Here is a 16,706-nt window from a genome sequence, read left to right as displayed (position 1 = left end):
AGCAACCCATCGTACTATAATGTAGTACACTCACCCCTTCAGAACTGAAGACTCGAACTCATTGTCGTCCCGCAGAGCTGAAATATTACGTATTTCCTAGTTGTTCTCCGTCACTTTTGCGTTTTCCCAGTCCCCTGCACTATCGACATTGTTATATCGATTGAAGCAATGTTAGTGACTGCTCGCGATCGGATTCCCTTCCTGACCCCATCGCTCCCTGAGGGACAGAGCTTGTGTATCAAATCTGTCTGTGTCTAGAGTACAGCTCATGTTTTAGTGCGAGAACATTCTTCTAAATGTTTACGTAGCAGGTATCTGACGCGCGACGGAGGTTACAGAGCAGTATCTACACACCTGTAGGCTGGCTGGCTGAAGAGTGATCATATTTAATCCATTAGGAAAATTCCGCCTGAGCCAGGGTCACCTCCCCGAATCAATGAAGCAGTGCGTTAGCTCACTCGGATATCTGAGCAGGTGCGTACCTCCTACTTACTACATGCCAGGTATCAGCTATTCCCAACATAAGCATCGCACATCCGTTTTCAAGCAACATTCCTCCCAACACTTTCCTAATCTTGAATCCTTACCTATAGCTTCGATCAGCCCCGTTATCACCAGCCACTTATGGAGGATTTCAGGAGTAAGTTGAAGAAAAGTAATATGTTTAGGCAACGTGAAAATCGAAGAATCTTGAGTGTTAAACTCATGCTGTTCGACAGATTTATCACTTCTTGATACCATCAATTTCATAATCAAAGGCATTTTGTGACTAGGAAAATGTTTGTGATCAGAGTCGTATATTAAATGGAATTTCATGTATAGTCTCTTGGAGGCACAGAATGTATTCGTTATCTTAATATGGAGTTCATTGGAGATAAGCAATTTTTTTGACCTGAAAATAATGTTTTATAGTCAAGTGAAGAACCTTTCACATTAGGTCCATCCTTTCACATTAGGTCCATATAAATACTGAAAATAGTGTCCACTTGCAGTCAGCATGATTTATTATTCCGTGCTATGAAAGTCAGTTAAATTCGTTGTAATATTATCACCTCACTGTTTCTGTTACTAAGCATTTGGGTCTTAGAGTGTTTACCAATCTCATTGTACATCAGTACATCTATCTCGCTGTGCTTGCTGACAGCAAGTTGCACCTATTCAGATCATGGCAATAATGACGACAAAAATTAGTCTGAAAGTGAGTCCTGAAACATACTTCTCAAGAAATAGCTGGATAAAAATCTTCATTACCAACATAAAGTCAATACAACAGTATTTTAATGCAGTATGTAGTATAAGATTTGGTGTAAGAACAAGTGAGGAAACTGGCGCTTGGAGAAAGTTACGTCAACACACAAGTTTCAGGGTAGAGAAAAATAAAGGTAGAAGATAGAATGTCATTCCAAGAACGGCTGTTATGTTAGTAGCTGATGGGAGTTTTAATAACTATTTCTCAATAAATGTGTAGGAAAAACAAACAACCCTAACAACATGAAGTGCTGGTAGGAAACTACGGTCGAATCTCGTTAGGTTTTAAGAAGTAATTGTGTCATGGCTGTATTCCATGTACAAAAGAACGCCACTGGCCGTTGAAAATACAATGACAAAAAGAATACGAAGTAGCTGAGTTGTACTTACTGTGCATGTGAGGTGTAACAGGAGAACGTGTGATTCTAGAGCTATGTGATTTGCAGACTTGCGAGACGTGACATGTAGAAGATACAGCTGCAACCTCTAACAGCAACGAAATCGGCAGAGCACCGATTCGAACTGAGCTTCCATGACAGATACAGGTATGTCAGTAGTGTAGCAGTGGGCATATACGAAACAGAAAATCACTGGCATCGGCGGTGTCAGGTTTCAGCAGATAACACTGTGCTTACTGTGTACATTGAAGGTCACCCCTGTGGAAGGGGGAAGGGGACAGGAGTGGTGCGGAGTGGATGGGAGTGGAGGTCTGGCAATTGTGTCGTCATGTTCTAGGTCAATAACCTCATGACTCCACTGTTCTTGGACAATAGGGCTCATTTGGTTGTGGGTCCTTTATGTGCTAATAAATAGACATATGACTGAGAAGCGGCTCTTCTCAATGTTTTTAGCCTCTGGGTCTCACGTGCTCGACTGAAAACACACTTGTGTTGAGCAAGTTGAGCACAGAAGACTTTAACAGTTGTGTTTGCAGTTAAAATCTATCAGAGAAGTGTAGACACAGACCTGTGGGGGGACCATAGCATGGATAGCTGACAGCAACTCTTTTAAGTTTTCAGTTGTGGTTTGACCTTCTTCTGTCCATTGAAACTCCAGCCTACCGGATTATCTGCTCCCTGAAACCGCAGCGCCCTCCTACTGTTGAGGATACCCTGCGAGATGTCGGATATGAAACCTCTGATACTATCAGTTCCATCTTCCCATCACGGTCGAGGGATTCCGATTAACGCCAACACCAATATTCTGGAACAAAAAGATGCAGTCTTGATAAACCAAGATTCTGATGCTGTCGACATTCGGCAAGTACTGGTATTTCTACTTTTTACACGAGGCATATTTCATCCATCTCAGAAACAAATGACCTTGAAATACGGTATGTGAACGAGAAACTCCATGCTTGGTCTTCAGTTATATTCGATATCTAATTTGCGTTATTCCTATGCACGTTGTGCTTTTGCACTGATATGCAAACCATCTGCATGTAAAGCGTGTGGTGCACTTCAGCTAATTTGCTGTTTATTCCATGTCGCGTTCAAGATCGAAGTCTTGCAGCTTTAATGAACATTGGTGTAGATTTTTTTCTTCGGTACTAAATTATAAAGTACGTGGATGACAGTTATTTGTTATGGATTACTATTATGTAATAGATTACTATTATCTGAAGCACTAACCTGTTTCCCAAGACCATGTAGTCCATTGGCCTTGGCAGTTACGCCTGAGAGTTCTTACTGCGCCTTCAACATGGTTCAAATGGCTCTGAGCACTATGGGACTCAACTGCTGAGGTCCCCTAGAACTTAGAACTACTTAAACCTAACTAACCTAAGGACAACACACACATCCATGCCCGAGGCAGGATTCGATCCTGCGACCGTAGCGATCGCGCGGTTCCAGACTGTAGCGCCAGAACCGCTCGGCCACCAGCGGCCGGCCTACTGCGCCTTCCTCGGCAATTCTGGTCGCTGAATTAATATTTGGGAGGTGACAGATAAATACGTTGCGTCGGTGAGAATCGACGCAGAAGGTTTGGCCTGTCACTCTATTGTACGTTCGTAATGAAAGAGAAACACATTGATTAGGACATGAAAAAAGAAGTGGTCTTAAATTGACATGGTGTGGGAAGGAAGTCATATTTTAAGCAAGTATTATTTATTATGGTAGCTGTCATTTTAATAGCCACTGTAGGAACTGTCGAATCAATACAGAATACTAAAAGCCACACGTTTCTTTTCTGCTCCATAATTTATTTGTTTGTCTATTTTCAATATTTCGTATTTTCTCATATCCTTTGGTGTTAATGTTATATTTTATCTGCTTCATACTCTCGGAATTAATTATCTAACGGCTATGTAGCACCATGTAGTCTCATATTCGTCTCATAAGAGAAACACAGTTGGGCAGGAGACTAACAGGTAGGGAGTTAGCACTTTGGATGAATGCAGTGAGAACCTGTCACTGGATCACATAGCGACGACAGTTAAACAATTTTTTATTATTACTTACTTGTTGGCTATTTTTAGTCAATAACATCAGCTATAAGATACCACATACATTGCATGGTAAAATTCTCATATAACATGTGATATATTAATATACAGTTATCAATGTATTCTTTTTTTCCCAATCTTTATTACAAAATATCAAAAGGTCACTGGGCCCACCTGCAGTCTGCCTATTCAGCTGTTTCCAGGGGCAACAAGAAATTGATTATATTGACGTATTTAGGCAGTTTAAAATGCTGCCAAATTATAATCATTAGGAAGTATATGACTATTCTTACATTAAGTGTTTAGCACAATACGTCAAATATTTATGCATTTGTAAAGCAATGTTGAAGATGTTTCATACATGTGAGGCTGATTCTTTAAGTAATTATTACTTTTTGGGGGGAGTTGTGGGGGGCAGAGGGAGTTACTTCTATGAAAAAATAGTATTTAGAATCTAAGAGGATCAAGAGGAATAAGGTAAATTACTTGTTATGGAATCAAATTAGTTTACTTTCTATGGATTGTTCCTGTGACAAGTAAGTATTCAGATATAGAACCCAGAAAGCACACTATATACTATTCTACTACCGTACTTCCCCCCATTGCTAAACCACAGATCCTTAAATTTAGAACTCTGCAATACTAAACGTCACTGCTGTATTGAATAATTTAGTATCTCGTTGAAGCATACGTATTTTAAAGTCAAATTTTTTAGTTGTTTCGTGGCAAGTTCAAAACTATATTTATTTTCTTATGTATTTATCAAACCTTTTTATATTACAGAATAACATTACCGATATCAAATATGTGACTCAGAATAATAATACTTCCTTATAATTTTTCTCTCTTGATCTTTTAAATGAGCCATGCTAGTGCGTGTACGTTAGTAGTACGAGGGCAGTTCAATAAGTAATGCAACACATTTTTTTTCTGAAACAGGGGTTGTTTTATCCAGCATTGAAATACACCAGGTTATTCCCCAATCTTTTAGCTACACAACACTATTTTTCAACGTAATCTCCATTCAATGCTACGGCCTTACGCCACCTTGAAATGAGGGCCTGTATGCCTGCACGGTACCATTCCACTGGTCGATGTCGGAGCCAACGTCGTACTGCATCAATAACTTCTTCATCATCCGCGTAGTGCCTCCCACGGATTGCGTCCTTCATTGGACCAAACATATGGAAATCCGACGGTGCGAGATCGGGGCTATAGGGTGCACTGAAGTTTTGTGAGCTCCTCTCGGGTGCGAAGACTTGTGTGAGGTCTTGCGTTGTCATGAAGAAGGAGAAGTTCGTTCTGATTTTTGTGCCTACAAACACGCTGAAGTCGTTTCTTCAATTTCTGAAGAGTAGCACAATACACTTCAGAGTTGATCGTTTGACCATGGGGAAGGACATCGAACAGAATAACCCCTTCAGCGTCCCTGAAGACTGTAACCATGACTTTACCGGCTGAGGGTATGGCTTTAAACTTTTTCTTGGTAGGGGAGTGGGTGTGGCGCCACTCCATTGATTGCCGTTTTGTTTCAGGTTCGAAGTGATGAACCCATGTTTCATCGCCTGTAACAATCTTTGACAAGAAATTGTCACCCTCAGCCACATGACGAGCAAGCAATTCCGCACAGATGGTTCTCCTTTGCTCTTTATGGTGTTCGGTTAGACAACGAGGGACCCAGCGGGAACAAACCTTTGAATATCCCAACTGGTGAACAATTGTGACAGCACTACCAACAGAGATGTCAAGTTGAGCACTGAGTTGTTTGATGGTGATCCGTCGATCATCTCGAACGCGTGTGTTCGCACGCTCCGCCATTGCAGGAGTCACAGCTGTGCACGGCCGGCCCGCACGCGGGAGATCAGACAGTCTTGCTTGACCTTGCGGTGATGATGACACACGCTTTGCCCAACGACTCACCGTGCTTTTGTCCACTGCCAGATCACCGTAGACATTCTGCAAGCGCCTATGAATATCTGAGATGCCCTGGTTTTCCGCCAAAAGAAACTCGATCACTGCCCATTGTTTGCAACACACATCCGTTACAGACGCCATTTTAACAGCTCCGTACAGCGCTGCCACCTGTCGGAAGTCAATGAAACTATACGAGACGAAGTGGGAATGTTTGAAAATATTCCACAAGAAATTTCCGGTTTTTTCAACCAAAATTGGCCGAGAAAAAAAATGTGTTGCATTACTTATCGAACTGCCCTCGTAGCAATGATGAAATATTCTTGGGTTTCCCTTCGTACGACTTCGACGAAATTCCAGGACTTTTGATGAATGTCACTTCCACCACGTACAATTGTCAAAACTGCAAACTAGTAATACGTTAGTTAACCACATGTTGTGCGAGTTTACAAAGTCAACACCGAACACCTCATGTGAAAGAACATGTGAAAGCTAAGTAAAAGATTTAGCAAATGCACCCAATGATAGATTAGCGAAAGGACACTTCTATCTGAAATAAAAATCCTGATCAGTAAGAATGTACTTTCTTTAAAAACAAACTGACACTTCGGTGAAATAATGGCCTCATTAAACACTAGGACAGGGAGCAGTTCCTCAGCAAAACAAACCAACCCATTAAAGATTTGGGAAGCGAGTGTCTGAGGTGTAATATATTTTAGCTGCTCTAAAGGGATGGAATATCCGATATTCATATCTACGATACACAAGTCACTTCAACTCAAAATGATGTGTGCCTTGTAACACTATACGGCGCAGTAACAGGTTCATCGTATTTATAAGGAGGTCGCGCACTGCCTGTTTAAGCTGGGCACAGGATGATCGGTTGGTTTGGGTGAGGGGACCAAAGAGCGAGGTCATCGGTCCCATCGGATTAGGAAAGGATGAGGAAGTAAGTCGGCCGTGATCTTTAAAAGGAACTATCCACCATTTTACTGAAGCGGTTTAGAGAAATCACGGAAATCATAAATCAGGGTGAGCGGACAAGGGTTTGAACCGTCGTCTTCCGGAATGCGAGTCCAGAGTGCCAACCACTGCGCCACTTCGATCGGTCTGAGCACACGTTTCCCGGGCTCGCTTTCTTGCCTTCGTTATTTCCCACATTTTATGATGGAATAGTTAACGTATACCGAGCCCTTTCAATAAATCAATGCACGACTGGTGGAGTAATAACTGCACGACGCATATCGTTAGCACTATCGTGTGTTCTGTGGTTGACTCGCTTGGACCTGTTGCCAGATTATTCTTCTCCGAGGTCAGTATACATTAATGCCGGACCACTAGCATCGCTTCAGGTTCATCTTTTCATTTGCTATCTGCAACTGAAGGTGTAATCCGTGAACTTTGTTTCACCACGTTATAAAAATTCATAAATATTTCAAATTATTCTCTTTTTTTACGAAGAACAGTTTATAATACAAAATCACAAATTAACGTTCACTCAGTATCGATTACAATGGGTTCCAACGAAGTAATACAAAGCAAATACATCCACGTAAATTACTTATATCTTTGGGTCCAACTTTAAGCTAGTTAGCGATACAAGATATCAGTATTTTCATTTAGTAGACTTTGGCGGTAGCTACGGTATTGGTCCAAACTATCCATTTCCCCACTGTCAAGTAAAGTACAGTATGTTGCAGAAAAACGAACTCTAAAAGTGGAATGTTATTATAGGCAACACCTAAATGTCTGCCACGCGTTCCAGACAGGTCCGCCATTTGCCTAGATGGAGCAGTGGAGAGGGCCTGGGCGTGCAGTGGCTGTGAAGGCCTCTCACGAGGGCGGTGGCTGCGTGTCGCTGCTGCTACACGGGAATACCGCCGTCAGTTCGGCGATAGAAGGGGTGATGCTTTACCGTCAGCACATGAAATCATGTTGGGGTAAAAAACTGTGAAGCAACGGGAAGTGCACTTAAGTTGAAATCGCCAGGAAGGCCCAGAAGTTGTCACTCACAGGAACGGATAGGGGACGTTATTGGTGCGAGGGCAATCCTCAACACCTCCATCAACGCCCCTTACACGGCCAGAAAGACACAGTTTGGTGCACTGCCTCCTCAATGGCCATAACGGATCCTTTCTTTTTTGAGGACGAACATGAACTCGCGACCACAACCATATCTCAACGGTATGCTGCCATGGTTGGCACATTCTTCGCACCTCAACTTGAACTGTTTCCTGCCAATGACTACTGGTTACGGCAACATGGCGCTACGTCTCATTTTGCTCAAATTTCAGTGGCAGCACTGCCCAAAGGGTTTGGCAACCACATCATTTCAAGGACTAGGGACATTTTGTGGCCTTCAAGACTTGCCGACTTATCGATCTGTGATTATTTCTTTTGTGAGTCCCTTAAACAAAGGCGCAAGATAGACTTCTGGACACAATAGCCGAAATGAATGACAGCATTCACGCTGAAATCTGAATCATTCCTATAAAGTTGCTTTAACGTCCCATAAACGATTTACAGCGAAGATTGCAAGGGTCAACGTAACAATTGTGGCCATCTACAAAACATCATTTCCCAAACATGAACGGTGCGTGAAATGGCAGTACGCGAGGGTTTCGTTGTTGTGATTGAAAATTTCTTACAGTATATTTCTCTACGTGTTTCGCTATATCCAAATAGGCCCGCTTTTCTATTACACACTGTATTTGTTAACAGTTACAGATTTCTCCAGAATACGCTCACAACCGCTAAAACTCTCTCTACGCGCTTAGTACCCCGTTTAATGTAATCAATAATTCTTGGTGTCTCTTTCATAATCACCTCCCTACAACTATTTGTGTGTGTGTGTGTCCCACGCTGCTGGCTTCTACGCCAGCTACTCTCATTGTTACTGTTGTGGCCTGACAAGAGCAGCCAGTCCACAATGAAGTAGCCGATAGGGCACGCGTCAACTCACGCCGTCTTGCGTTAAATCTGAAACAGGATATGTGGTAAAAGCTATAAGGAAAAGAACGGAGCTTCTCATATACTTAACTTTAATTTCTTCTTGTACATCTCTATGGTGAACACAAGTGAGACTCTCTCCAGATATGGATAACTGCGCCTTGCTAGGTCGTCCGTACTACTGGGCCGAGTTCTAGTCAGTCTCTCGAGACCTGCCATGTGGTGGCGCTCGGTCTGCGATAACACAGTGGCGACACGCGGGTCCGACATGTACTAGAGGACCACGGCCGATTTAAGCTACCACCTAGCTAGTGTGGTGTCTGACGGTGACACCACATTCCTCCCCCGCAAATCGGCGAACGGTCGTGTTATAAGGCTTCCGTCCGCCGTGGGGAGGACCCCATGTTGACGTAGGCGATGAGGTGGGGAGCCTAACAACAGGCGAGGCTGTGCCACCCGCACCCTGACATTCGGTCCGAGGGGAGCTAGGAAACGCCTGAAAACCTAGTCCAGGGTGCACGTCAACATGCGGTGTATGCGCCCGTAATGAGACAGGAGGGGCCGAAGGGTCGACCTCCATGGCGTCGGGGAATCCGACGCGCGATGACGACATCTGGTCCGGAGCGGGCAATAGTTCCATGGCGGAGGACGGCTGGTCACGGGAAGCAAGCGGCGGCGCGTGACCCAGGGAGGCCCGTGGCGGTTGCAGCGACGCGTCCACCATGGGCGGCGCCAGAGGCGGCTGCGGCGGCTGCGGCGGCGCGGCGCCATGAGGCAAAATGGAAGGCAGCGTCGGGAACACCTGGGGATGAGGCGAGCCAGTAGATGGGTCCCCAGGGCGCTGACCTGACGGCCCCGTCGCTGAAAGCAGACGGGGAGCGGCAGAACCCAGGCGACGACAGAGGCGCAGCTGATTGAGATGCCGACGCACCTCACCAGAGGCCCCCAAAACCAAATACATCGCGCGGCCGAGGCACCGAAGAATGCGCCCTGCGAGCCAACGCCGCGAACCGCGATAGTTGCGATAGTAGACAACGTCGCCAGGAGCAAAAGCAGGAGTCTGGCGCAGCACAGGAACCTGATGCGGCAGATGCAGCAAAGACATCAAGGTTCGATGAGAACGACCATGGAGCAGCTCAGCCAGCGAGCGACCATCGCGGGGCTGAGAGCGATACGAGGACAAAAAGAGCAACAATGCGTCCTCTCGAGAATGCGACTCTTTCAACTTCAACATATGTGACTTGAAAGTCCGGACCAATCGTTCAGCGGCACCGTTTGACTGAGGCGAAAACGGCGCGGACGTCAGATGTTGAATACCATTGGCCTTGCAGAAAGACTGAAATTCTGCAGACATGAATTGTGGGCCATTGTCGGAAACAATAGTCTGTGGTAGACCTTCAATGCAAAAAATAGCGGACAACGCTTGTATGGTGGCAGATGTCGTTGAAGACATCCGGACAACAAACGGAAAATGACTGAAAGAATCGACCACAACCCGAGACTGATCAGTATCAGAACGCAACAACAAAACACCACGTCGTACAAAAAGTCTCTCCTTGTGAGCAAAAATTCGGCGAACCAACGGATCCTCGATCCGTGACCTTGACAAGGGCCAGTGCGTAGCAACAAAACGCAAAACAGTAGCAAGGAAAGGGTCAACAGCTGCGGCCGTAGCTACACGACGAAAATCAATCGGAAACGATTCGACCACGTCATCGGTTTCCGCATCAATGAACATGCAAGCAAGTTCGGAAGAATCGAATGCTTTATCCTCGGCAACAGGCAAACGGAACAACGCATCAGCGTTTCTGTGCTTAGCAGTGGACCGATACAAGATATCGTAGCGGTACTGCGAGAGAAAAATAGACCAGCGAATGAATATCTGCGCTGTACGTGGAGGTACAGGCGTGTTCGGATGAAAAAGCGATGTCAAAGGTTTGTGGTCTGTGAGGATGGTAAAGTGACGACCATACAAGAAATCATGAAACTTTGTAACACCAAATACGAGAGCCAAAGCTTCTTTCTCTATCTGGGAATAATTTCTTTGCGCAGATGAGAGCAATTTTGACGCAAAGGCAATAGGGCGATCATGCGATCCATCTTTGTGCGCAAGCACAGCACCGATCCCGAAATCCGATGCATCTACCATCAACAAAAGGGGTTTTCGGGGATCGAATGGCGTAAGGCAAGTATTGGAAAGCAACGCCGATTTCAACTGGCGAAAGGCGCGTTCGCATTCCGTCGTCCAGACGAACGGAACACCTTTACGGCGTAAGCGATGAAGTGGAGCTGAAATGGAAGAGGCATGGGGAACATATTTATGGTAGTAATTAATTTTCCCCAACACACTCTGCAGCTGTTTCAAGTTCTGCGGTGACGGCAAATCCTGTATGGCACGGAGGTGCTCTGGACTCAGATGTATTCCTTGGGCATTGAGGACATGGCCCAAGTAGGGTAAATCCCGAGCAAAAAACATACATTTGTCCTTCCTCAAGCGAAGACCATTTTGTCGCAAGACCTGAAATAACGTTTGGAGATTTTGCAAATGTTCGGCTTCTGTCTTTCTGGAGATCACAATATCGTCCAGATAGTTCGCAGCAGTAGGGACCGACGCACAAACAGTTTGTAAATATTGCTGAAACAATGCAGGTGCGGATGCACACCCGAATGGCAGTCTGTTGAAGCGATACAAACCAAGATGCGTGTTTACCACCAAGACGCGCTGGGATTCTTCGTCCACCGGTATTTGCAAGTACGCATCTGCTAGGTCCAACTTTGAAAAATATGTTCACGGGCACAGTTTGTCAAAAAGATCTTCCGGGCGGGGCAAAGGAGAAGTTGCAGTCACAAGTTGTGGATTCACAGTTGCCTTGAAGTCCACACAAAGTCTCAATTTTCCGGAAGGTTTTGGCAAAATGACTAAGGGTGAGGCCCAGAGAGAAGCCTGCACACGTTCAATTACACCTTGAGATTCTAAATCGTGTAATGTTCTTGCGACCTCATCACGCAATGCGTGGGGAACATTGCGCGCTCTGAAAAACTTCGGTTGCGCGTTTGCTTTCAGTTCCAAATGCGCGGCATAATTCTTAGCGCAACCAAGGCCCGGTGCAAAAATGTCTGCAAATTCTTCACAAAGACGAGAAACACTGGCGGAAGGCACAGTCTGATTCACCGATAGGACCTGATTTACGATAGACAAATTAAACAACTGAAATAAATCTAAACCAAACAAGTTCACTGCCGTAGAAGAACGAATAACGTAAAATGACACAAGTTTTGTTTGTCCTTTGTAAGTTGCAAGAAGGCTGCACTGTCCTAACACAGGTATCCGCTGCCCTGAGTAACTATTGAGCTGAACATCCGCGGCACGCAACGGAGGGGCGCCCAATTGTTCGTACGTGGCGTGATTGAGCAACGAAACTGCAGCTCTGGTATCGAGCTGGAATGGGATCACTTTGCCTTCAAAGTCTAAGTCCACAAAAAGTTTATTGTCCTGCTGACGACAAGAACGCCGTTCACGTGCAATTTGAACTGATACAGGTACAGAAGCACTTGCGACTGTATGGGATTTCCGGCGACGTCGACGCACACTTTTTGTGGGACAAACACAGTCACTGTTAGATAAAGGGGCACAGGACGGGGCGGAATGAACTACATGAATGTCCATGGGCGAAGGTCCACGAGCCTGAGTGTCCTCGGTTCGATTCCGGCGCGAAGCAAAGGGCCGGGAATTGTTGTGATTGTCCGATCTAAGCCTTTTCTGGCAAACACTTTGTACATGTCCTTTCTTATGACAGTAAAAGCAAATAGCTTGGCGGGACGGGCAAGTTTCACGCGAATGTCTAGTTGCACACCGCGGGCATGATTTTTGAACGTCATTTGCTTACTTACGCGGCGCACGTGTGTGCGAGCTAGGCTGCCGCTGCGCTGACGGGCGCGACGGCCGCCTAGCGTCCCGTGCAGCTGGCCCGGCGGGCCGGTTAATGTGACACACTGCTGGCGAAGTTTCAAACGAGTCCTGAGCAAAGTCAAGTGTGTCTTGCCTGTCCAATATGTGTATCACTTGTTGAAGGGAGGGATTAACCAGTTTCAAAATCTGTTCCCGTATGCGAACATCAGAAACGTTCTGTGCAATTGCATCACGCACCATAGTATCTGAATAAGGGAGGCCACATTCACACTGAAATTCACAATCCCTAGTAAGTCCTTGCAATGTCGCAACCCACTCCCTATTAGTCTGACCGGCCGTACGTTTTGTACGAAAGAACGTATACCGTTTGGCAACGACATTTACTGTTTCCTTGAAATAGGCATCTAACGCCGACAAAATTTCTTCTTAGGACAGAGTTGCTACGTCGCGTCGGGGAAACAATTTCACTATCACACGGTAGGTGCACACACCGACACAAGAAAGCAAAAACGGCTGCCGCTCATTACCTTGAATTCTGTAGGCGGCGAGATGAAAGCCGAACTGGCGGGACCATTCCGGCCAAGACTCGTGGGTTGAATCAAAATTACGGAAGGGTGGTGCAACGGCGTGTTGTGGCTGCGGTAGCGATGAAGCGGCGGCTGCCGCATCGTGTTGCAGCACACGTTGACCCTGGACGAGCTGTCCAAGGGCATCCAATAACGCCTGCGTCTGCTGATTCTGCAAGCGAAAAAATTAGGACAGTACATCCGGAGATCGTGGCGAAGCCATGACACAAGCAATTCAGAGCAAAGCAAAGGAAAAAAAGAACAATCCTTCAATCCTCGTCGCCAATGTTGTGGCCTGACAAGAGCAGCCAGTCCACAATGAAGTAGCCAATAGGGCACGCGTCAACTCACGCCGTCTTGCGTTAAATCTGAAACAGGATATGTGGTAAAAGCTATAAGGAAAAGAACGGAGCTTCTCATATACTTATCTTTAATTTCTTCTTGTACATCTCTATGGTGAACACAAGTGAGACTCTCTCCAGATATGGATAACTGCGCCTTGCTAGGTCGTCCGTACTACTGGGCCGAGTTCTAGTCAGTCTCTCGAGACCTGCCATGTGGTGGCGCTCGGTCTGCGATAACACAGTGGCGACACGCGGGTCCGACATGTACTAGAGGACCGCGGCCGATTTAAGCTACCACCTAGCAAGTGTGGTGTCTGACGGTGACACCACAGTTACGTTCTGTGAACGCAGCACTGGTCCGTTGCTAGGCAATGTTCTTTTGAACTGGTCAACCCAGCTGCTCTTGCCGCATTTACAAGAAGTTTCGCTGCTATACATCGCCGTACTTTTGCAACCTGGTGGACACCGGGCGCCTACTACTCGAGGTAAACAACATACTTCTTCTCTGTTATACCTTATATAACCAGTGTACCGTGCTTTTCACGCTGAAAGGTATGGATTACGGAAGGCCGATACGTACTTTCTTAGTCGAGAAGTAGCTGAAAATAAAAGCTCACTTCGGTGTATAAAACTGTAGAAAAAGGAAGAAAATGCAAAATAATTGTTTGGGTGCAGTAAAGAACGAAGATTCGTTTCTGTGACACGTGGCCAATATTTGTGGTTTGTTGACGCGCTTTTTATCGTGACGTTTCTAAACAGTTTACCATTAATTACTTTTGCGTCAACATTGTGTTTGGTTATCAAACTAACTTGACTGAAAGTCTGTTGCATTAACTCCTCCTCCGTACACTAGGAAATGTTTGTCTTTTGGTGTTTAATGTATCAATCATGTATAAAGTGAAACAATCAATGCTCCCTCGAATAATGACATGTGCGAAACAGGCCGATTAAACACCATGCCTAAGATTAGGCTAGTCTAACTTTATAGCTTATGCTCCTCTTCGTCGTTCATAAACTAATCTATTAGGTCTACAACTTTGCTTTCGCCACTTGCAATAGATGGCAGCAGCGTAAAGAGGTGGTGCAGGTGGCAGCTAGTAAGTGTCACAAAATAAGCTGATGCATCTGTGAGCATAGTGCCATCAGAATATTTGTCTGTTTGTGATGGCATCATAAAGTTAAACTCGACGGAATATGTCAACTTCCGTGCGCAGTTCTAGTCGCCTGCTAGAAGTATTTATTTTCTGCGGCAGAGGCTCATCAAATGCTGGGTAAGAAATGTGGTGAGTTTCCTATTAGTGAAATAACTTGCAGAGAATAGTTTCTGTACTTCAGAAACGGTGATTTTGACATCGGATACCGGAGCGGCGGTGGAAGAGAAAAGATTTTCGTAATTATAGGAACCGACGGAAACAATCACAGGAGATAGTTCTCGAAAGCAATTTATGCATTTGAGCCTAATCCTGGAAGACAAATGGCCACAATACAGTGACAGTCATGACAAGCTGATTTTGCAGCATGACTGCCACGGTTAGATGATGCCAAGTGAAGAAATGATGAAAATACAGGACAATAGTGTAAAACAATTTTGGCAAATAGACTTAACGAATCCCAAGATTGCGTAGGAGAGGGTACTGAAGAAAGATGGAAACGGTCAGTGAGACTGCTGAAACTATACAGGCTAGAAAGAAGCAATCGAGATCCCAGGTCTGGTTTCATGAAGATTGTAGGATGAAGACAGAAGACAGAAGATAGGAATGAGGCAATAAAAAGAATGCTGGAGAGGAGAATAAGAATTACTGTAAAAGAATACCAGGAAAAGAGAAGTACATAAGGAACATAGGAGTAAACAGAGAGAATTTGAAAAACGGTGGTATGATGGGTTAGAGGAGAGAAAGACTGCTCAGGAAACAAGGAAAATGTATATGCCGGTGAAAGATATAAATAACGGATCCGAAGTCAGAGCAGTTACACTGAAGAGCCAAAGAAATCGGTACACCTGCCTAAAATCGTGAAGGGCTCCCACCAGCACAAACAAGTACCACAACACGACGTGGCATGGACTTGACTAATGCCTGAGGTAGTGCCGGATGGAACTGACGACATGTATCCTGCAGGGCTGCCCATAAATCCGTAATAGTACGAAGAGGTGGAGATCTCTTCTGAACAGCACGTTACAAGGCATCCCAAATATGCTCAATAATGATAATCATTCTGGATGTTTGGGGTGACGCATTGTCCTGCTCAAATTTCCCAAGACCGTCTGAATGCACATTGGACATGAATAGATGCAGGTGATCAGACATGATGCTTACGCACTTTGTCACCTGTGAGAGGCGTATCTAGACGTATCAGGCATGAACACAGAACTGCACACTCTCCACACCAATACAGAGCCTCCAACAGCTTGAACAGACATGCAGAGTCCATGGATTCATGGAGTTACCTCCATACCCGTACACGTCCATCCGCTCGATACAATTTGAAACGAGACTCATGCGACCGTGAACGTGTTTCCAGTCATCAACAGTGCAATTTCGGTGCTGAAGTGCCTAGGCGAGGCGTAAAACTTCGTGTCGTGCAGTCATCAAGGGTACAGACTGGGCCTTTGCCTCCGAAACTCCATATTCGATGATGTTTCGTTGAATGGTTCTCACGCTGACACTTGTTGATGGCCCACAACTGAAATCTGCAGCAATTTGTGGAAGGGTTGCGCTTCTGTCACACTGAACGTTTCTCTTCAGCCGGCCGCGGTGGCCGAGCGGTTCGAGGCGCTTCAGTCCGGAACCGCGCGACTGCTACGGTCGCCGGTTCGAATCCTGCCTCGGGCATGGATATGTGTGATGTCCTTAGGTTAGTTAGGTTTAAGTAGTTCTAAGTTCTAGGGGACTGATGACCTCAGATGTTAAGTCCAATAGTGCTCAGAGCCATTTGAACCATTTGATTCTCTTCAGTCGTGGTTGGTCCCTTTCTTGCAGGATCTTTTCCCAGCCGCTGTGATGTCGGAGATTTGATATTTTACCGGATTCCTGGTATACACGGTATGCTGGTGAAACTGTCGTACAGAATAATCCCCATTTCGGCGCTACCTCGGAGATGCTACGTCCTATCGCTCTTTCACCGAGTATAACACCACGCTAAAACTCACTTAAAACTTGATAATCTGCCATTGTAACAGCAGCAACCGATCTAACAACTACGCCAGACACATATTGTCTTATATAGGCGTTTCCGACGGCAGCGCCGTATTCTGCCTGTTTTCATATCTCTGTAATTGAATATGTATGCCTATACCAGTTTTTCTGGTGTTTCAGTGTATAATAATTTGTTAT

Source organism: Schistocerca nitens, chromosome 6 (assembly GCF_023898315.1).
Source record: "Schistocerca nitens isolate TAMUIC-IGC-003100 chromosome 6, iqSchNite1.1, whole genome shotgun sequence".
Taxonomy (NCBI): domain Eukaryota; kingdom Metazoa; phylum Arthropoda; class Insecta; order Orthoptera; family Acrididae; genus Schistocerca; species Schistocerca nitens.
Note: the sequence above shows the minus strand (reverse complement) of the source record.